The following is a 22522-nucleotide window of genomic DNA, read 5'->3' as shown; positions in this document are numbered from 1 at the left end:
TACCACGTTCATTTTAAAATCTACTGCTTTGATTACAGGGAGCTTTCAGCAAGCATGATAATAAAGCTGGAGAAAAGCAAGAACACCACAGTTTAAGTTGATTACAAATAAATACCTCTTCAGCTTTCTTGTGGTATTTGTTTCCTTAATAGTAATATTCTTTAAAACATAAAATCAGAAAGGTCAAACAGAATAGCTGATTCTACCAACCATGGAGAGTGAGATTCTTTCAGACATCCACAGTCATCACATTACGTACGTAAATTTCAAGGAGCCAATATCCAATTTTCTGTGGTTTCTTTCTTCCCACACATGTCACACTTCAAATTCATTTTGACAACTAAACAATGTTTCCTTTATTTCATTATAATTCCCTTATCTAGAGTCAAAGCTTCATGACAGTTTCACAGGAAGAAACACGAAAAGACTTTCTGGTAGATAGATTCCTTATTTTAAAGATTTCTTACATAGATATGTTGGTAAACAATCCAGCTGCTTGGGCTGTTGAAGGCAGTATCTCACTCCTCTACCCATCCTCACTCACAAATCCCATTATAGATCCACATCTCATTATTATCATTCTATCTCTGTTTTAAGAAAGCCAGATTATTCTTCATCACCTTGTTTCTGTATATTTTTTCTTGAAGCTGTGTTAATGTTTTACCAACATCATATACACTCTTAACTTACTAAATGCAATCTAGAAAATCAGTTGTTGTTTGTGTAAAATACATCAACTCGTGTTTTTTCAGTTTGTGCATAAATAGAATTTCTTTCACTGTTAAATCACATATACTTCAGAACAGGAACACAGCCACCAATGATTAATGCAAACAAAGTGAATTAATTATTCACCAGCTTACTATCACCCAGTGATAGCACAGAAGCAGAAAGCTCACTAGAAGAAAACCACAAAAAGGAAATGGCAACTGCTCTTTAATTCTGGGGCTGGTTTTCACATCACACCAAGTCCCAATGTGACTCAGGAGTTACAGAATCACCTGTGTTCCCTAGAAGAGATGCCCCCCAATCATTGACTAGGGAAGCCCAAGAGGACTTCACCCTTTACCCTCCAGCTCACACGTCCACTACTCTAGAAGGCATCTCCACAATCTGAACAGACATAGGGAACTCAGACCTACTCCTAGAGGATGAAATGTGGATGTTTACTTGTCCTTCAGTGCTGTACAGAGAAGGCTAGGACTGGCCAGATATTGTCTGACCTCTCTTGATACAGCAAGACTACTAAGAGACAGAAGGCAGGTATAAAGATGTCATTCTAGCAAGTAACACATCAAGAAAATAGCCTCAACAATCTCAGCTGATGTACACCTGGTTTTATGACAGACAAAAACATCATCAGTGCTTTCTTAGTGCCATGCCATCCTGTTCACCATGTGGGAAGATTGCATAATGAATCCCAAACACAGGAGAGGAAGGAACCTTCTAAATCAAAATCAACTGCCTGCTCTCATAATCACTTCATCATAGAATCTGGTTTATAAATTCATCATATTTCATCTTAGAAATACCTTGGCATTTTTCTTCCACTTCTACTATCAGACAGAACTTCTGGCATCTCCTTTCTCCAGTCCTTAAGAGATCATCCGATTTCCAGACCAAATGTGTGTGTGGTAAGGTGAGCAGTTTGTTCATGTGGCAATATTTTCTCTGAAGCAGCTATTTTGTCTGTTGTTTACTTTGTTAACACACTTGTGAAGAGCAAGCAAGCTACTTTTCTGCTTCACTTTGCTAGGCTAAACAAATGAAGCTCTTTCATTCTGCTCTCTGCAGAGATGTACTCTGCTCTCCCACTTAGATCCTTTTCTTACACCTCTTCCAGCTGGAACTATATACTGACACAGAGACAAGAACAGCATGAGGTAATTTAAATGACACGTAGCATTGTTACATATGTGACCTTCCCAGTTTGCTCTCCCTTTTGGGAATACTTCTCCAGGTGCATGTAACTATTGCTTCTTTCAACCCACGTCACAATGTAACTCACCCTAATCCTGTGAAACGCTAATATGCTAGAGTTCTCTTTGCTGTCATTTCCAATTGATTAGGTTGGATTTGTAGAAGAAATTCTTAGTAGTTTTTGAAAGTATATCATCATCCTTTGTAGTATTCAGTGCCTTCTATTGTCCCCAGTCTCAAAATTCCTCCTTTATGAAGTTCGTTTGTTTTAAAAGCAATGACTTCATAATTTTGGGCTGCATCCTGCTACACAGCTGACTTCTGTTACTACCACCATTATGTCTTTCCTAATTAATGCTCATAACAAGGCTACATGCCGATATGGGCTTTGTCATAAATTCTTCTGAAGTTTCATTTTCTTTTAATGATAATTATTATACCTCACATCTCCTTAGTTTCCCTTTAAAGGGTAAATGTATTTTACTTGATCATCAATAGTTAAGATATCTATCTTATAATAATAATTATATAATAATAATAATAATTATTATATATCTTAACACACTCAGGCAAGTCACCACAATTGCCATAGAGATTTTCTTTATATAACTTTCTTTCATTAAAAACAAACAAACAAACAAACAAAAACAACAACAAAAAACTTATTGCCACTGTCTAGCTTGAAAAGCAATTGACAGTCCAGCTACTTAGGGTTAGTTGGGAGCCTGGAAGTTGAATAATGCAGCCAGTCCCCACTGATGGCACTCAGATCAGGATTTCATTCCTCCTGGTGTCAAGCAGTCAAGCAGTAGACCTATTGCAAGTCTCAGTGTTTGAGATCCAGGTATTGTTTAGTTGGCATCTGGTTGATCCTCATGGTGTTATTAAGTCCACCTTTGCAAATTCTCTTGGTATTTTAAACAATATTTATACAGAAATTCCAAGTAGTGTCTTTTGGGAAAAAGAGATTGGATCAGAGAATATGGTATAGAAAAAATAATTCATTTTCCTTATGGACTTCGTACTAACTATCCATCTCAATGCAGAATTTAAAGGAGCAGAACTGATGAGAAATTCTATATCTGTTCCCCATTTGATACTAGTTGATTACCACATGATAGAAGTCCTTCTTTTTGAAGCATAGTGTTTTTTCTTTAGGAAGTAAAAGCAGCAAAGTTACCATAAAGGCTAATGGCTGGGGTTTCTGAAGAAGTTCTTATTTTTCTGTGATGTTTCATGACCCTTTTACCCTGAAGGACCCCATCAAATGACTCAGACTGTCAAGGATACGTTATAGTTTGATTCTTATACACACATTAAGAAAGAAAAAGAAAAGAAAAAGAAGGAAAGTTAATTGCAGGCTGCATGCCTTTCAGGAAAGTCTTCTCTCTAGGTTAAAAAAAAAAAAAAAAAAGCCTGCTTTTGGCACTACAATTTCTGGAGATGAGTAAAGGTATTAAAAGGAAATCTCATTACAAACCCTCTTATTATTGAACTTCTCAAACAAAATAATATGTTTGAAACAACTCAGGTTTCAGAGAGAAGGTTCTGCAATATCCCCAGTTCTGCCCTGTGACGGGTGTTCATCCTTACATAATAAATTGCACAAAAGTAGTTGGGAAAAGACATAGCCAACTTTCTTCTTTGTTCTCCTCTGCCACCTCTGTCAAGTCTATATGAAAAAGGATATCTGACAAAAATTATGGTAACACTTGGAAAGTAGTGTAATTAAATAAGAGAATTAAATAATTAAATTAAGAGTAATCAAAAATTCTGCAGTATTTCAAAGGTTCATTTTAAATGCTAACTTTTGTTTTTATAAATAGACTTCTATCTCTGTTGATCACTATACAGGTTAGGAAGCTTTTGGAGTACAGAAACCACTTTTATCCACTGTTCATATTTACTGCAATTTAGCTTAGGAGAAGATGTCTGCAGGGAGAATTGAAAATGAATGTGGTTGCCCAGAACCAAAATTAAGTAATACAAAAGGAACAGAGCTCTGGACTTAAAGCTTTCGTCCGCTTAAAGTCTTACTCATAAGACAGTGCCCAAAATGTAAGATTATTCCTTTTTCACTACAGTTAAAAATATGCTCCAACTTGACTGTCAACAGAAGTCATACAAGAGCACAGTATATTTAAATACAATTAGGAAGCAGAAACAACTGGGCAGAAGGGGAAGAAAATATATATCACAACACCAAAGGGACCAAAATGTTAGCCAAAGCCCTGCTAATAATAAACCAGTGAGATTATACATTCAGACATGTCCCATCTGCAAGTAGTTTCAAGTCTTCCTACTCATTTTGCATTTAATGTCAAGTTTCATGTTAGCTCTATAGCATCAAGATGCCATAGAGTGAGAATGGCACTGCAAGTCTGTAGCAAATAGAATATACTGAAGAAATAAGGTTGCTGCCTTCCCAGAATATTCTGTTAGACAGCTCTGCTACCACCCCTTCCCAGGGAGCATAAGAGATAATCTCTCCATCAGGTAGAGTTAGTTTCTGTAATGCATCCCTAAAATTGACTGTATTGCACTAGATAGCCAGAATATTGCTTACTCTACCCTATTTAGCACACAGAAATGCTATATCTCAGAAAAGTTTTGCTTTAGTCTGACGGTCACAGCCTATCACTGACAGTTTTAGGGTACTGACTGGTTTCCTGAAATTGTTATTCCAAAGTAGCAGCATCCTATTGCTGGTACTAAACTTCTCTGGTAAAGAAGAGATGTCTTGCTTATAAGATAAGGTCACATATGCAATACCAGCTTGCACATCATTGGTACAACGTGGTTATACGTGCACCAGAACCAAAAGCATTAATGAGAAAGTTGTATTAGTGCTGCTGCAGCAAGGTGTTGAAACGTGACAGAAATGAGACCCATTTCTTTTCCACGGTGTTTTTCATACTCATAGTATTACAGAGCCATTATATACTTGCAATTGCAGTAGTAGCCATGTGGACAATAGCTTGTGGACAATAGCTCACACACAGCTTAGTCAATTAGAAGCTGTTTTATTTGGAAAGAATACCTTAATATTGGCCAGGACAGCATGGGGATAAGTCATCATGTTACTTGTGCGAAACTGACCACGGTAAGGAGATTATTTGAGCTTGGCAATGTGATAAGTCTCTGTGGACTGAATAATTTCAGAGCCTTGGAAAGACTGAAAGCATTTATGCTGTTCTGAGTAGTGCAGAATGCAAAGATCTGTGAGCCAGAGCTGAGCATGCTACCTGCAGAACAAGGAGCAGAGTAATCACATCCATGCAACGCTGTCTCATGGTTAATTACCCTTTTTGAAATTCACTGTAACCATTCAGAAGGAGGAAAAGTAGCAAACACTGACCAAAAGCAGAACATCCACTCCGACCACTCAGCAGTAATTTTATCTCAAAAGTCCTCTTGCACACTTGTTACTTTACCTGATTTATTCGACTTTGTGAACAGAATAAAAGAGTAGTATGGCAGACACACCAGGATATTATTTTAGAAGGCCACGCACAAATGGCAGAATCAGCATCAGTGATTTGTGACTAGCACTGAAGAAATTAGAAATAATTGCAACCTTTCATTACAAAACCTGTCATTTGGTATCTGAAAGCAATTTGGTGTAAAACTAATCTTGACGACGGAGTCGTTGCCAAACCTAATAATTTGCCGCATAAACTTTAAACCGTATAATTGCTCAAGGTGAATGCAAGAATCTGCAACATTAACTGTTACTACATCAAAACCCAATCATATGGCTTTTGATTCAACTGAGACTGTAGGATCAGGCCCATATTTGTTGGGCTTTTTTCCTCTTGGAGCATAATACAGGTTAATACAAATTTAAATTTCATTTTATAAAATCCATCCGAGAAAGTTCTAACAGCATTTCCATTCAGCAGGCTTATTTTGGACTACTCACAAGAAACACACCAAATTCACGAGCATTGCTCTGCCTGCATTTCCAGTTCTGGCAAACACACACAAACTGCATTCATTAAGACAGCGACTACAAAAAAAACCTAACTGCACAAACTTAAGAATCCATTACTATTTATCACCAATCACCTCAAAGCCAGCAGTTTTTTCAACATGCAGAAGACAGACTAAGCACCCGTGCCACACCACACGTACCAGCCATGCCTGGGCTGCACAGCCTACTTTCATTTCTCAGCAGCTGGCTAGTTACAACAGCTTGCTTTAAGAAAGACCTACCTCTTTTATTTTCTTTTTCCTCTAGAAGAGTTCCTACCTCATTTGCAACTAAATGAATCCTCCCCTTTCTTTAATTCATTTTGTAAAGATTATTTTATATCATAAAATATCACAGGCCTGCCCCTGCACCAATTTATTGCAAACTGCATGCATGTAAAAGTAGCACATGCTAGTACTGTCTGTCACAGAATTGATTTCAAAGGCTCCACTTGCAGCCTACTGTCATTATAAAATAATTATCACATGCATGAATTTGTAAGATACGTGTATGTGGGCACCCTTTTTTCTTAATTTTGATTCAAGGATTTGGAGAGCAAGATAAAAAGGCAAGGGATTTAAGGTGCTCTCACAACATGCGAAAATGAAGTTCAAGCTGCAGCACAGTGCAAAGTGTTATTGGAAGAGAGAAAAGAATTCTGTCCTACGATGTGTTGAAAGCTGCCCAAATGGTGAGAGGTGTTTCAGAAAGTTTATTTTAGGTAAAAGAAAGCCTTTCAAGAAAGTGGTAACATGGGTTTACATGTTACAAGAGGTTGCTTTCCAAAGAAAACTGGAATCATTTTCCTCCTGCATGTCCCTACAAGGGATTCTACTTCTCTAGGAAAAAGGTACCAGGAAATGCCACCTAATGGACAGCACACCCAGATGCATTCACGCATATTTGGATTTCTAGAAACTAGAAAAACACAAAGCTGGAAACTTGTTACCTTAAGCCATAAAAATAACTAAATGAAAAGAAAAATGAGAACAAAAGCCTTCTCCTTAATGTTAAGTTCTGGGGGGGAAAATGTAGTACATTCACAAACAAAAGCATAAAGATTCCTTACAACATTATTTTTTCCTCTACATTTCAAGGGGCCTTAGAAGATGAAATGTTAAAATTCATTCTAACAATTCTACCTTAAGTCAAGTAGCTGCATCTTAAGCACTAAATATGTTCTGTGAACTTAAGTGATCTCAGAAGCTAACCACGCTTGTTTCTCCTTCTTTTCTCCACCTGTGCTTAGCCACAGCTCCCCAGAAACCAGAAGACAGGCACACAAGCCTGTAGTGGAGCCTTTTGTACTGCATAATGCACACCTCCTCCAGCCTTCATGCTACTGGTTCTGAAAGAGGCTGCCCTCTGAAAGGGTGCTAGGTAACTCACACATATAGTGCATGTAATCAGTTCAGTGTTTACAAGAATGACACAAACCGTTCCATATTGAATGGATATGAGTCATCATCACATCTAAATATGCTCAAACCTACATCTGACTGGTTGATAATCATATTTCTGCTTGAACACTTCGCTGGGGGTGAAGAGGAGGAGTGAGGAGTTACCACAGAAAATCTGCATATGTAGCAATGAAGCCACAAGTGATGACATTTACAAAGTATTTCTGATGGAACAATTGGAAAATTAATTTCACTATCAGACTATAAATAGCAGAGTTACAGTAACTACCAGTAAGGACTAAGTCCCTGGAAGAAAATGGAGTAGTTCTTTTTTCCACAGACTGAAGTTATCTCTAGTTTCAACTAACAAATGTAAAGGATGTAATTCTTCTTCAGCATTTCCAGTGCAAGCAACCTGTGCATACAGTCAGGCATCCACATCACTGCAAAGTTATCCCAGCTAATGCAAACAAGATCATTACTGATTTCAGCAATGAATGCTTGAGCCTGCATGGAAAAATAACAAGGGGAAAAAATCCAAGTATGACCAAAACAAACAAACAAACAAACACAATAATAATTTGTTTTAGTATTTGTTAAAGCTTATCAAAAGTCACATCAATAAATTTCATGTGAAAGTGGAAGAGTTCAACCAATTTTCCCCTTTATCACAATGGTCCAAGTATTCCAAGGTCGAAATGGTGGAAGCAATAAAAATAACCAAAAAGCTCCAGTATATAATCCAGGTTTATCTCATTAAAGCTATTCAAAGAAACTATTTTACCTCCAAAAACAGCATTGTGAATGTAATAGCCTCAGTGTGGAAGGTCTGGGTTACGTGAGTAGTAATAAACTATTGCTTCTATATGAGAAAATATGTATAGAATCATTTGAGTTGGAAGAGACCTTTAAAGGTCATCTAGCCCAGGTCTGCTGTGATGAACAGGGTGATCTGCAGCTTGATCAGGTTGCTCAGAGCCTCATCCACCCTGACCTGGAATGTCTCCAGGGATGGGGCAGCACCCACTTGTTGTTGTAGTGATGTATCAGTATTTGAGGTTTCGCTGTTATTACACATCAAATTGATGTGACATCATCACTAAGTATTGAAGAGAGATGATTAAAAACTAAGAACATTAGAACACTCCCTTCCTAAACTAACACTTTATTCCACTCCATCCTAAGACTAGGCTTCTGTGATTTTTACAACTATGGTGATGTTACATGGACCCTGAACTCAAACTCTGTATATAGCCAATGACAGCTTAACAGTTCAATTTCTGAAATGAAATCCTAATGAAACTATTTCCTTTATTTAACCATCTTTTAAAATAAGTTTCATCCTACGTGTATTTTGCAATTATACATAAAATCATAAAGAACCTTTACAAGGAAAGGCAGTAAAATCTAGATGGAATTTTCCCATTTCTTTGCTAACCTTGCCATGCTGAAATCAACTTCCAGGTTTAATTAGATTTTTCCTGTCCCTTTGTGTGGAATTTAAGCATGCTGTTTGTGTTAAATTGGTATCAGTGGACTCTGGCTCTCTCAGGTCCAGGGTAGAATGACTGTTCAAAGCTCCCTTTCACACTCCTGAAGATTAAAAATGGTTAACAGATTTTGGATGGTCAGTCACAGTAAGATGAATTTTACTTCAGTCAGAACTGGCATGTGCCCACAGTGCAGTTCAGTATAAGAAATATGAATTCTTTTTCACCCTAGACAGCATAACTAGTCCACTAACTCTTGTCAATGTGTAAATGTTTTCATTTCATGGTATCATTTTTTCTTTTCATTCTAGAAACTCTGTGTAAGGTAGAATGATAAAAAGATGGTAACAGATATTCAAAGGTTACTTAAACGGAAAAACTCACCAATACGGATGCCTTCACTGGGAAAGGCTGAGGCAATCTCCACCGGGAAACGATCTCCAAGAGATGCTGCCTTAGTGGTGTTCAGCCCTTAAATGAGTTCTAGAGGAGATGGAGTCAAGCTACACCCCTTCCAGGAGCACAGCTCTCACCTGTGCTCCCACAGCTGACCCCACACTTGCCTCAGCTGATTAATCAGAGGTTCAGGCTGTGATTACCAATTTCCCATACACTCTGAAATATCATGTCAAATATCTCTTCACTGTTACTAATTAAGGAGGACAAAAATCAAGAGAATGATTGTGCAAAGGCATGAAAAAATAAATATACTTGCGAAGATGAAGTTGGGTCTTCTGTACTCCAAAACTGCTGCAGTTCCTTCTCTGCAAAGGTTCTGTTTCACAGAGGAACTTCAGTTGCCAGTGCTCGTAGAAACAGGCTTCAAAGTTTTTACAGAACTTCAGAACCTAAAAACAAAACCAAAAAAAAAAAAAAAAGGAGAGAAGAAAACACATTTCTTTTGCATCTGGGTAAGATTATATTTGCATCAATTAAGATTCTGGTGGGAAAAAAAAAGCACACAGAAAGCAAAAGTTCAGTTAGTAAAAGCAGCCTCAAATTATCTGTTATACAAATATTGAAGTTATTCAACCTAAACTCCTGGCAGTCCACCATAACTGCTTCTTTTATATCTGGCATTGCACTCCAACTGCTGAATTCCTTAGCTTCCAAGAGCAGACTTATAGAGATGCTGTGCTGTTTGATTTGGCACTATTCATAGGCCTTGGCAGATGATCAAATAGAGGGCACAGAAGAGCAGGAAAAGCCTTAAGAAACTGTCTGAGCTGCTGTTGTTACTGCCTCCATAGAGAGAAAACTTACTGGTAAGCACAGAGTAGCTGTTTGCATTCCTCTTGTTTTATTTTATATCGTTCAATTATCTATCTTGACAAAATAAAGATCAGCATTTCTGCAATAGGGAGCAACTGGCATCTAGCTTAAGTTGCATCCGTTCACAACAGGTAGAAAAATGTATTTTTCCCTTTTTGCAATATTCTGGAATACATGAGTCACTAACGTTACACAGTAATTGAAAACTCAAGTCAAAACTGTTACAAAAGGCAGCAGGAAGGAAACTGGGCTTCAAAATAAAACAAAAGGAAAAAAAAAGCAGTTTATAAAATGTATAAAAAGATTAAAACTGCTGATTTAAAACACCACTTCTATAAATATCCAAGGGACGTAAAACCGCATTTCTGCATCTTCATTTAGCTACAGAGCAGGGTTTTGAACTTCAAGAGGAGCCAGTAACAACTTGGAGAGTCCTGAAAAGCCGCCAAGAAATCACTGCTGACTGAGAATACCTGGGGGGCTGGGGGAGGATGTCCAAGCAACCCAGAGGCAGGAGCAAACAATCCCACAGACCTCCCACGTGACTGGAAATTCATGGAAAAGCACTGCATGTAAACAGGAATCACCAAATACTGATACAGTCACAGAGGCTTTCCCACGCAGCTTTCCATTTCCCTAAGATCAGGCTGTCTCCGGTGACAGCGGAGCCACTTGCCCATAGCCTGGCTCTCCTGTGCCTTGCACTGAGCCAAGTTGCAGCCACATCTGCCCCTCTGCTGCCAACAGGAACTCTGCTGAACCTGCACGGCCTTGAGATGCCTCAGTCGCTGCTGAGCAGAGATCCAGCAGGATCTGGGAGGAGAAGGAAGGCTGGAGACTCCAAGGGAATGAACGCCTCAAGCACTTAAAGTCCTATTCAGATTTCTACCTGGAGTGCTGCCAGGTTACCAGGGAAGCAAGTCATACAGAGCAGCTGTTGCCCAGTTATGATCATCTCTCCCCTCAGCCTTCCTCCACATGCCACGAGATCCAAGGCCACAAGCTGGGGCTCCTTAGGGCCCCCACAGCAAAATGAGTCACAGCTCTTTGCTTGGCAACAGCTTTGGCTGTGTTTCCCCTCCACAGCAATTGGAAAATAACATATTGAGCCTGGGACCGCTGGGTGGTGCCCCTGGGGGAGCCCCAAATATGCTTTTTAGTTTGTGCAAAATATACACAGGTTCTATGTTCATCCCCCTCTCCCTCCCTGCTCCCCAGGATCAAACCATAAAGCTCAGCATCAGCGTCAGGTACATGGAATTACGCTTCTCACAAAGCCATCTCACTGTCCTGCTCACTGTAAAGGATTTGCAGACTACTTCCCCCTTCCTCCCCACATACCACCCTTCTTATTTGGGAACAGACCTCCTGCCTTAGCCAGCGTGAACACACAAACAGAACATCTTCATCTCTGCGCGCTGTGACTTCAATGGTGCTTCTGATTTACTATGATCAGATTTGCCACGTTACACAAACTGAAGTGAAACTTCCTCAAATCAGATGCTTTGTCTCATGGCCCTTCTAAATTAGGAGTGCAAGCCTGAAGTCTCTACTGCTAAAAACTCAGCTGCATGTGTACCTGTTCAGGTGCATTAAATTCTGTTTCTACTATTTTTTAATTATTATTTATTTTAAGTGCATGAATGTTTTAATACACTGCTTAGATGGATATCCTTGTGACAGTTCAAATAAAGCATCTATTTGCTGTTTGTCGCTTTTTACTTAGTTCCTTCAGACTCTCAGAGTACACTTCATGTTCATTGCTTTCACTGCTCTCAAATAAAATGACCCATGTGAGCAGCATCCAGGAGCGATGCATGTCTCTACACTCACTGCGGGCAGAAAAAATAATCATTTAGTGGCCAAATTCCAGTTACAGTTATGGTCCCTTAATGAAATTACACCTTAATGAAATTGACCTACTTATACATTAAGACTACTGTAGCTAAAATATAACACAGATGGAAACATATTCTTTGTCATTTTATCTGCAATTTGTGATATTGATTTTAACCTCAGATCAGACCTTGATCTAACTAAGTGCTCTGTGAATCCAAAAGTGCTGACCTCCAGACCAGGAGGTTCGCTACTATAAGCGCCAGCAAACCGCTGGATGACAGATGCAATCCCATCTCAGTTCATATTGGTTCAAAGAGTAATTCTGCTGCATGCAACTTGCTTGTCCTGAAAGCTGCCAGTGATACAAAGTACAACAATCTCTATGAGGAACCAGTAGAACTAGTAGAGCTTTTGTGACTGAAACATTCCCCCTTTATGGAGTTGACTCCACATTTGAACTATGGAGCAAATCAAACATAGTGGATCTTTTTAATCCAAGAGAGCCTTTCTACATGACTAGAAAAGATGACTGTCTTCAGACTTCTCTTCAGTCTCATAGGCACTTCTCAACTTCACCTGTCTTCCTTATTACCAAAGTGAATAACAAAACAGGTCTCATGGTCTGTATGTTATTTTACACGAAATAGTTGAAATAGCAGATGGGAAGAGCAATAGGAAGCAGAGCCAAATGTTCTACAGTACTATTTACCTCCACCTTTAAAGAATAACATTAAAAAAGTCCCCAACATCAAACTCATATTTAGATTTAATTGATTTACTGGAGTGGAAATCTGCAAGGAACTGGGATTCTGTTTTCTGCACAAGAAAACATGGAACACTACAACTGCAACAAACTTAACAGCATTATCCAAGAAATTAACAAATGGAGAGGACACACTTATGCAGAAGAGATAAAATTAATTCATTGGATGTCCCTAGACTCTACTGCACAGCAGTAAACTTAGCAGAAACTTTCAAAATGTCAAACGTGAAAGAGCACACTCATTTTTTTGACTTAGCATCTGACCTTCAATTGCTCATTTTCCCTTTAGCCCATCCCTTCTGGGTTTTGTTTACCTGCACACTACAGTCTCGCATGGAATTAACATGGGTTAAGTGAGTTCAGGTGCTGGAAGGAGCTCGGTGCTCATTACAGATGTGAGTGCTTTGCTTTGCATGTCTGATCTCAGGATGCAGTGATAGAAAAGGAAACCACTTTATATTTCCCACGACAAGATACAGTAAGAGTGCAACATTCTAAACACTTCAGCTATTTTTGTATGGCCCAGGAAGTTTCTGGGATAAGATTTTGGAATAAAAATGTAATGTTTCCATTCAGTAAATGACTTCAAAATTCTGAAGTTAGAGAATGTTACATAAAAGGGGAAAAAAGGAAAAGCTAAACATTCCATGGCAAGCAGTTACAACTGTCATATAGCCATTTCTACAGTTCTGTAGTTTATTTTATAATTATTATTAATAATTAATTTTTGAACAGGACAGCACAGCATTTCATGGGAACATACCCCTTTAAGACAAGCACAACTTTTATACTAGAGAATTCTAATCTTTAATAAGACTCCATCTCTAAATAAGTCAAAGAAAAATATAGCACAGAAAATCAACGGATAGTCTGAAGAGCAAAACACATAGCACCGCAAACAGATGACACAGAAGAAGACTTGAGAAGATCTGCAGTAAATATATGAGCAATTCACACATGATTTTTACAAAAAGCAGCCAGTGAAAGCAAGACTGTATCCCTACCAGCACACAGAACCAAAAGAGCTTTGTCTCCCATGTTAATGGAAATATTTATAGATGAGAAAGCTCCAGAAGGAAAGCCTATGCTTTGACGGAAACCAAGAAAAAAGAAAAGAGGGTTTCTTGCACAGTGTCTATGCCGCTGTGTCTGTGCTTCAGAAAGTCTCCTACTCGCAACTCAAGAACACATGTGCTTACCAATTTCCCCCAGAAGCTCCTCTGGAAAGCCCAGATGTATGGGGAAAACAATGAAGTCTGTGAAAGAAAGCAGCAAAAAATACATCCCAGGGCACTTTAGCTACTTCAGGAGCACATGTGCTCTTCAGATTGGCATAGTGTTAATCACAACATGTAATTATTGAGTGAGATATTCAAATCCTCCTTTTCCTCAACACTTAATACTTTACAGAAGTATAAGCATGCGTACCTCAATACTGTATATTCTAAGCAAATATTGCTAACATGATGGATCATTTCTTTTACGTCTCTTAACCTGTCCTTAGCCTGAGAGTCCTATAAGGCACAGACAGGACATTTTTGGCAAGTGTCCAACCATCCCCATCTAAATAACAACTTCTGCTTGATAAGAATTAATTAAATTATAACAAAGCACAGCAAACAACAGAAGCGCTCTGGCTTGATTTCACAGAGATGCATTGCAGTGAAACTCTGAAATAAATGATAATGCCAAAGGAAAAATTCTTCACTGTTGTCAAACTGTTCAGGAAGCATTAACATGGTTCATTCATTTTCAGCTGCAATACCACGTTGAAAACATAGTTTTGCTGCTCTGCAGCAGATTGATGTACATTACTCATATCAGGCTAATAGCACTTTATTTTCCAACGGTAGCAAGTAATGAGTGACCTTGAGTGCATATTGTTTTGCTGAAAGGTTTTGTTGCTCCGTGTACTCTATGAGCACCCCCAAGGAAATGAGGGTCCTGTATTGGTGTTTTTCAGCAAACCTCATTTCTTTCATGGCTTTCTGTAAAAGAATTTGATACAGGGATAGAAGCTAACTTCAGTGAGTAAATGAAATATTGATCCACGCTACTCTGGCCTTGCCTTCACCTTGTCCCTGGGCTGTGAGTTACTGACTTTTCCGTTTTGGCTGTAATAGGAATTATTACAACAGGCCTGTGCGAGTAATTACTTGGCATGGCAAAAAGGAGGGTCCATCATATGTTTCTGTAGAGACGTTAGTTTCCATCAGCCCAGCAGTCTGCTTTTTTGGCCCTGTCTTTCCTACTCTTGATTCAATTCTTTTAACCATCATTAATCAAGTTCCTTGTCAGTAGAAGTTTATCAAAAGTATTAAGTGAGCAAGGTTGCATGGCCTCTTCTAAAAAAAGAAAGAAAGAAAGATAGAAAAAAAAAAAGGTAAGAAAAAGAAGCACCAATGCAAGGCAGTAAATTTCAGAATATGGAAGGCTGGCTCCATGATATATATGAGTGTCTCTTGAGCTGGAATGAGCAGTTTGTTTTAGTGATAGATATTGTAGCTTGAGCCGTGATAGAATCCTTCTCAAGTTTATATGTCATAGACTATCGTTTATGAGAGACCGTGTGTTTCTAAATGGTGAAGGTCATGGCTGTTGGCAAAAGTAAAAGCAGTGGTGATTCATTAAAAATAGTTAATACGGCCTGCTGCTGACAGGGATAAATAGCAACACGCTGCTTTTTCAGCCCACAAGCAACTAGTTTAGGCAATGTTTCTTCCATGTTTTCCACCACTCCTGATTGCCAGACAGCTGTGGACATACATAGAGACATAAGCAAGATTGCTTCCACCCTGTTGATAATAGATGCAGAACGGGTTTCCAGTATGAATGACACTGCTAGATACAGAGTTTCCAATCAACAGCATGAGCTGGCTGACTAAACATTCACCTCTCAGCAACTGTTAGCTAATCAATGAGTTTGGGCTGCATTCCTAGGAGCCAAACACATTGGTGAGCAGCACTGCTGGGATCCCAGCCTCCAGCTTTTACACTAATTAATGTCCCACTAGAGCCTAACACTCACAGAAGTTTTGCTGACATAAAGGACACTCAGGACCTCATGGCACTGACATGGCTAATATACTAAGGATTTATATTATAGGTTTGATCAGGAAGTTGTGATCTCCCAATTTCCTTAAGTTATTTTTGTACCATTTGGAAAAGAAACTCTTAAAATACATTTACACATATATAAGATCAGTTGTCGTGGTGCTGTTCTCTTTTAAGTATTATCACTTTTTTGGTTCATTTTTCATACACAAACTACATCAATCAAATAAAGCTTTAGTCTGCCTACAAAATGTGCAAGTATATTTAATATATTTTGCCAAACTGATTTGGGACTACACTTGAAAAAAAGAGACTTTGACAGACTATGACAGAGACTTTACTAATATATAAAAATAAATCAGAGTATCCTATCATGTAGAGAGAACATGAGAACATTTCCCAACTCTGTTTTATCAGCTAGAGGATCCATACTACCTTTAGTATAAACTGCCGTAATTGCACTGACGCCAACAAACATAAGGGACTTGCTAAAATGAAATGACAGTTTCCTGGCCCTTCAGCTTTGGCCAAACACACAAGCTGTAGCCCTGACAGGTCCTCATACAGAGCAGAGGCAGACAAATCTCTCCCAAACCCACTGCTGCAATTATGTATTGTAGTAATGTTTGTTGAGCTCATTTTAAGTGACTGATCAGGCAGACTGGAAAGCTAGAGAATGAGATGGTCTGCATTTTACGATTCATATTTTATTTTCTGCCTTTGCTAACAGAATGTTTTGTTCTGTGCCTCATGGCATTCCTCCTCCTCTGCCTTCCAACCTTGCTAATACGAGCACAAAGGCTGGGGAGGTCGGGGGATGGGAAGGACCTTTTTATTTTAAGAACAAATCTTTATCATTCAGCTCAAGTAGCTTCCTCCACGATCTCTGTCTCAACTATTTAGAGAGATACCATTCTTATCAGATTTTGAAGCACTATCAAAATGAGTATGATTAACAACTTCCTTAGGAGCTGATCGTGATCTGCTTGAGTGGATGAATCCTGAAGCACTCACAACAGAAATAAGAAGAAAAGAAATTCTCTGAATAATTAGAAATAGTAACAGAGAGAAAGAGTGAATCCATTAAGACTCTGAATTCTGCCATTTCCAGTCCTTTGTTCATCCCATGACACATATGTTCTACAGCTGCCCAGATCAAACTGAAATCCCGCAATTGAACATAACTCCTTCACTTTCCTTTCCTTCATTTTACCGTAGAAAAATTTGATTTTTCCTTAGTTGCTAGCCTGAAATAAATGACAGAAGTGTTTATTTTAGGCTCGTTGGGAGATGGGTCCATTCTGTCCAGATTATAATCTTTTGTTGAATGTAGTTTCATTGCAAATGATTTTACTTCTTCAAGCAAATGTTTCTGCAGATGTTGAGCCCAAGGGAAAGCAACAACACCAGCCACTAAGCTAAACTGGCAGAGAGTGAGAAATGTTTGATTTCTAAATAGGAAGGTGAGATATCTGCTATGATTATCGTAATGCTTGTATTTTGATACTTCTATAAAAGGATCGGTTACTCTAATATTGTCATCTTAAGAAAGACAGTCTGCAGTGGTTACAAATTGACTTTTTATGGAGAAAATAAGACTGTTCCTAACCTATTGCACCGATATTATATTTTGTTAATATTTTATGAAATAAAAGTCCTCCCATTAAGAGTGGCAAATTGCTTTATAATTATAGCACTTCAAACACTAGAATGACTACTTCATTTTATGGAAAAAAGCTCAAAATACAATTTCATTATTATCCAGTGTCTTTTCATCCTTCCAAAGGTTTCAGCAGTAAGAGCTACTATATGCATCTCAGATCTTTCCTTTTCCAAATACTAGTTCAATTAAAATAAAAGAAAATTCTGGCTCTGACTCCATGTTGCACCCCACTAATGAAACAGCTCTTTACAGTGAACCTTTGTACATAGATTGTACTAATTAATTGGGTGAACAACAATAAAGTATGGACCCTCTAACTTCTACATCTCTAGACTGGCTTATATGCTAGATGAGCACTGATATAACTCAGGCAGCTTTAGAAACAGATCTAGTTAAACCTGTGCAACTTCCTGGAGCAGTCTCTCTTAAAAGAGTTTAAGAGAACCTTAAATTGATTTAGCTTGATGTGGTTTATGAACCTGAATTGGTTTCTAAATCAATTTACTTAAAATTGGTATTCAAGTTATACTCAGACAGCCTCCAAGCCAACCACACTGACCTTAGTCTGAATCTGTATGCTTCTGCAGCTCTCAGATGAGACCTAAGTTGCAGTATCAAATATATATATACACACACACATATATATACACACACATATATATACACACACATATATATTTACATCATTCTTCCTTGAACACTTTGGCACAACCAAAAAATACCTCTGGAAAGCATCATCAGTCTGGCATATGTACAGGCATCTTCTACATGCACACACCAGTGGCATACTTGGGTGCTCAATGGCAATCTGATTTCCAGCAAAAGCTTTGCTTGCCTGCTGGCAGATCATCACTGCAACACCAATGTTACACTCTCTGCACTACAAATGAAAGCTCAGCTGACTCATGTTACTGGAAGTGTTGTCAATAAAATATTTCAGTTTTACAATTGAAATTAATTAATTTAAACATACCCTAATTTAATTAGTCAAGATGCATAAAGAGCTATCAAACAGAATTATTTAATAAATAATAATAAAGCTCCATTTCCTCAACTTCAAGGACTTTGTGGAATTATGTGCGTTAACAATAACAACTCCAAACTCACAAAGCAACAGTAAAAAAGACAGTCAGTAAAAACTCAGTCCCACACAGAGGTACTTTTAACCAGCCTCCTGAACAGCAGCTATGCCTGAAATTTAGCCTTTGGGTTCTGAAGTCTGAGCCAATTTGAATGTCAAAGTTGGAATGATGAACTGATTTTCCTTACATAAGCACAAGTCCTAAGGACTGGAAAAGGATCAAGATCTAATGCTTCAGCACTGTGAACCCCCTCCGAACTCCACATAAAATACAGATCCCTCTATATATTTAGCTTTCTCTCTGTAAGCATAGAAGCTGTATGCTTGATATTTCTCCTGCCTCTTTTTTAAGCACTGTTGTGGCACCTCATCCTAAAGCTTGTTTGGCAGGTTTTGTTTCTAAGTTCAGCACCTGAGAAGGTGCAGGATGGCTGCCATTTCCTCTATAGGAGAGCAATATCTATGCACCGAGTATATTTAATGCAATCTGGCATTGATTTGTCAAGAAGATGGAAAGTCAAGTTGCCTTTAAGTCTCTACTACAATTACAAATTATGAACTTCAGCCCTTCATTGCCAGTTTATCACACAGAAATACTTGGTTTGTTTAAAAAGGTAAAACCTTCCTGTGGCACCACTTGGGAGGTCAGAGACTCTGAAGAAAGTATGTCATTATTTCTGCTGTGAAATTGGTCTACCTAATGGATTTTCATTAAAAGAAATCTGAGTTTTAAAATAAATGGAAACCAACAGAACCAAACACCAGATGAAATACATGAAAAACAAAGTACACCTTTCTGCTCTCTCTGTCTCTCTCCACAGTTAAAATGCAGCGAGAGCTTTCTTTTGAAATGAGTAACCAACATACTGCTCACTCAGGATTTTATGAGGCTATTCTTCCATGATATTTAATTATTAAATATTCACCCAGAGGCACAAGTAAAAAATATTCCAGGGTGAAATTATTCATGTCCTAATTTTGCCTGCCATAGTTTGCAAGCCTCCATTTTAAGAGACCTTACAGCAGAAGTGTGAGGGGTGTTGACAGGGAACTCAAAGCATAAAAGTGGCGAGTAAAGCAGAGATAATCTGCAGACATTGCTAGGGAACTTGCCATTCTGCGTGCTTGAAGTGAGCTATGCAAGGTCTTGCTTTTTTAAGTGGTAGATTCCAAACGTTTTTTAATACCAGCACTTCAAGATCCCTCTCTACTGGACACTGAAGAGATTTTAATGAAGGAAAATGCGCTTACCCACTGAACTAGAATCCGACCCACGTATGAAAGAGTACTTTGGTCTAAATACCCTCCTACACAAGACAGTTCGATGTTTCATTCTTTGTTGTTCTAAAAAACTGGAACTAGAGCATCTGGAGATTTCAACAGGGCTTTACTACCCTGTAGGAAAAGGCTCTGAGCCATCGTGGTACTGTCTGAGAGGAAATGGGGGGCAGGGCTGGTTCTTTGGCCTTGCTCCAGTTCGCAACCCCCCTCACCTGGCATTTGAAATCTGGGATGACATCACTGAAATACGAGCCTAGACCTTTCCCTCATTTCCAAATTCTGTTACACATTACAAGTTTTACACATAAGGGCCTTTCAGTGATTTCTGTGCTGGCCTCATACCAATATAAGCACTGGCGAAAACTTAGAAATGTTTTTCAAGGGAATTACTAATCACATGAGTGTTCTGAGATGCACCAAAATTATTCACTGATTTGAATTACCCTTTCAGCCTCTTATTGGCTGACAGAACATCAGAATGGTTTACAGAGCACCTTGACTAATTTTAAACAAAAAATACTCAGGCACAAGCATAACAGCCAGCAGTCAGGAGTAGGTTAAATAGCCAGACCTTTTTCTGTTTGCCTTCCCTTTTCTGCATCTATGTATCTGGAAGCACAAGTACTTGTGCAGACAGCTGCAAGGCCTCAGCACTAGCGCACAGAAACCCGGCAGCCCTGGGTTAGCAGGGCCAAGGGTGGCTGCCTGCTCCTGCACTGCCATTTTCTTTTCCACTTATGGAACCTTAAATGAGTCCCTATGGCAGACTCAGCTTCTAATCTAACATCAAGGATGTGGGGATTCACTCACTAGTATACACAGTTACCAAAAAAGGTAAGAATAAGGCATTATTTTCAGGATACATATATATATACACATATACATTATATATATATGTATGTATTTTATCATCATTCTATCATGTACACATGCATGTCTTTATAGAGCTTGCATCTTAAGACCAAGTGGTACCTCATAAAAATGGATGCTATGCCAGATTTTTATATTTATTTATTTAATTCAATCTTATCACTTATTTTTCTAATGCTCCCCAACATACTGTATCTGAATTGTTGTGGTACCAGTCGAGCACATTTTGGTTTATAAAATAAAGAAAACTGAAACAGAAGGTATTGCTGTAGATGCCATGGGACCTGCCTAAAAGGAATGGGCTAATGCTGTCCACTCCTTTCTGATCTTACTTTAATTCCAATGACATAGCTTGTGCTGCTCTAAATAATACAACATGCATCTAAACAATACACATGCATCGTGCTGCCTCTCAAGATATGTTTCCCAGTTCCTCAGAATGGCACTGACTTGAATCACACTGTCAATGGCTAAAATGGCTGCTGCTGAAAGCCTGACTCCAGCAGTACAAGGAACAGGAGCAGCTCGTGTCACCAAACTCAGCCAAGTCCCCTTTTACCCTTTATGCTCTGCATTACTTATATCCCACGACAAGAAACTTGGGCACCTCTTCAAAGCTGATTTTGTAGAACTAAGATGGAAATGAAACCTCTGCACTCTCAAGTAAATATTTGTACTTTTGGGTAGCTGACAATCCATCAGAGCCTGCAGGGTTTTTCTGCCCCTTCTGTTTCCTGTTCTCATTAAAATATTTTTTAATGAAAATGTCATTGGCATGTCACATCATTTCACCCACAGTCAACTCTCAGTTGCTCATTATGCTTATTCTTGAGACAAATGTTGGATTAAGAACAAAAAATGTTTTCCCCTTAGGAGAACCAGGATAGTGTCAAAAACTAAAATATAAACCACCTCAATGGCAAAACCCATTCATTTGAGGACACTGTTTCAAGTGTTCTTGTATTAATTAAATTCCCTTACATTGCAAATTGACTTAACTGTGTTATCTTTTCAGTATACATTTGCATTTGGAAAATAGCCTTTACTTAATATAACAGAACAAGACCACAGAATTCCAAAAGCAAAGAGACTGAAATTAAAGAAAATTTCATTAAACATTAATCAGAGTGAGATGCAGAAAAATGTAGTCACTGAACAAAAATACTTGTAAGAAATCAAAGGCCTGTAAGTCTAATGCTGCTAGCTAGTGCTCTCAACCTGACTAGTTAATTGATGTTTTTCAAATGATCATCACTCCTAAATGCATCTCCACAGCTATTACTAATTCCTAGATACAATTATTAGCACACATACATACACATTTTTTCTAATCAAAAGAGTCACAGAGCAGAACTGAAAGCATGGCAGGGCAAACATCAGAAGCAAGCAGCCCTTGGAGCACAGGGCTGTAGCCAAGGTTCATCAGCCTGAGGGAACCCAGCTAAGTCTGGAAACCAAAACATCACTTGCTTCTTCTACCAACAAGTATGAATGTAAAATGAATGTAAAATTTATAAAAACAAAAAAGACAAGAAACTGAAGCACTTTAGTATGGCATCATTGGTTTTAGGAGATTTACTTGTAGCAATAGAAGTTGCAGGCCGTGTAGGTGACCTCATTCGCTTTTCAGGATGGTATCAGTGGGCAGACCCTTGTGTGGCCTAACTCTGGCTCTCAGTGTGCGCCTTTAATGGGGGTGCACATGCAGCTTTGGTTTATGCAAAACTCATAAGAAGCTGGAAAAAACTCACACAATTTGAGACAGTTTTCATCACATACTTCCTTCACACAGGTAGGTTATTTTATGAAGCCTCTAAATTAAAGGTTTTGTTTTCAGAGCTTGTTAGGTCACAGCGTGGCTCAAACCAAAGTAATGTAGATAATTCTGAAGCAGAAACTTCAGATTCTGTCTTTCT

At 38.5% G+C, this 22522-nt stretch overlaps 1 protein-coding gene across 2 annotated transcripts in view; it reads right to left on the bottom strand.

Moving 5' to 3' along the window:
- Nucleotides 1-22522, bottom strand: part of MPPED2 (metallophosphoesterase domain containing 2) — a 164814-nt gene that overhangs the window by 108677 nt on the left and 33615 nt on the right. Inside the window, exon 2 of one of the 2 annotated variants that reach the window (XM_015863521.2) lies at nucleotides 9495-9631. The gene's annotated coding sequence lies outside the window, so the exon portion shown is untranslated. Of the gene's footprint in view, nucleotides 1-9494; nucleotides 9632-22522 lie in introns of those variants that run through there. The other variant, XM_032444982.1, reaches the window with a different exon arrangement.

Source organism: Coturnix japonica, chromosome 5 (assembly GCF_001577835.2).
Source record: "Coturnix japonica isolate 7356 chromosome 5, Coturnix japonica 2.1, whole genome shotgun sequence".
NCBI classification, from domain to species: domain Eukaryota; kingdom Metazoa; phylum Chordata; class Aves; order Galliformes; family Phasianidae; genus Coturnix; species Coturnix japonica.
This window is presented reverse-complemented; position numbering and strand designations above follow the sequence as displayed.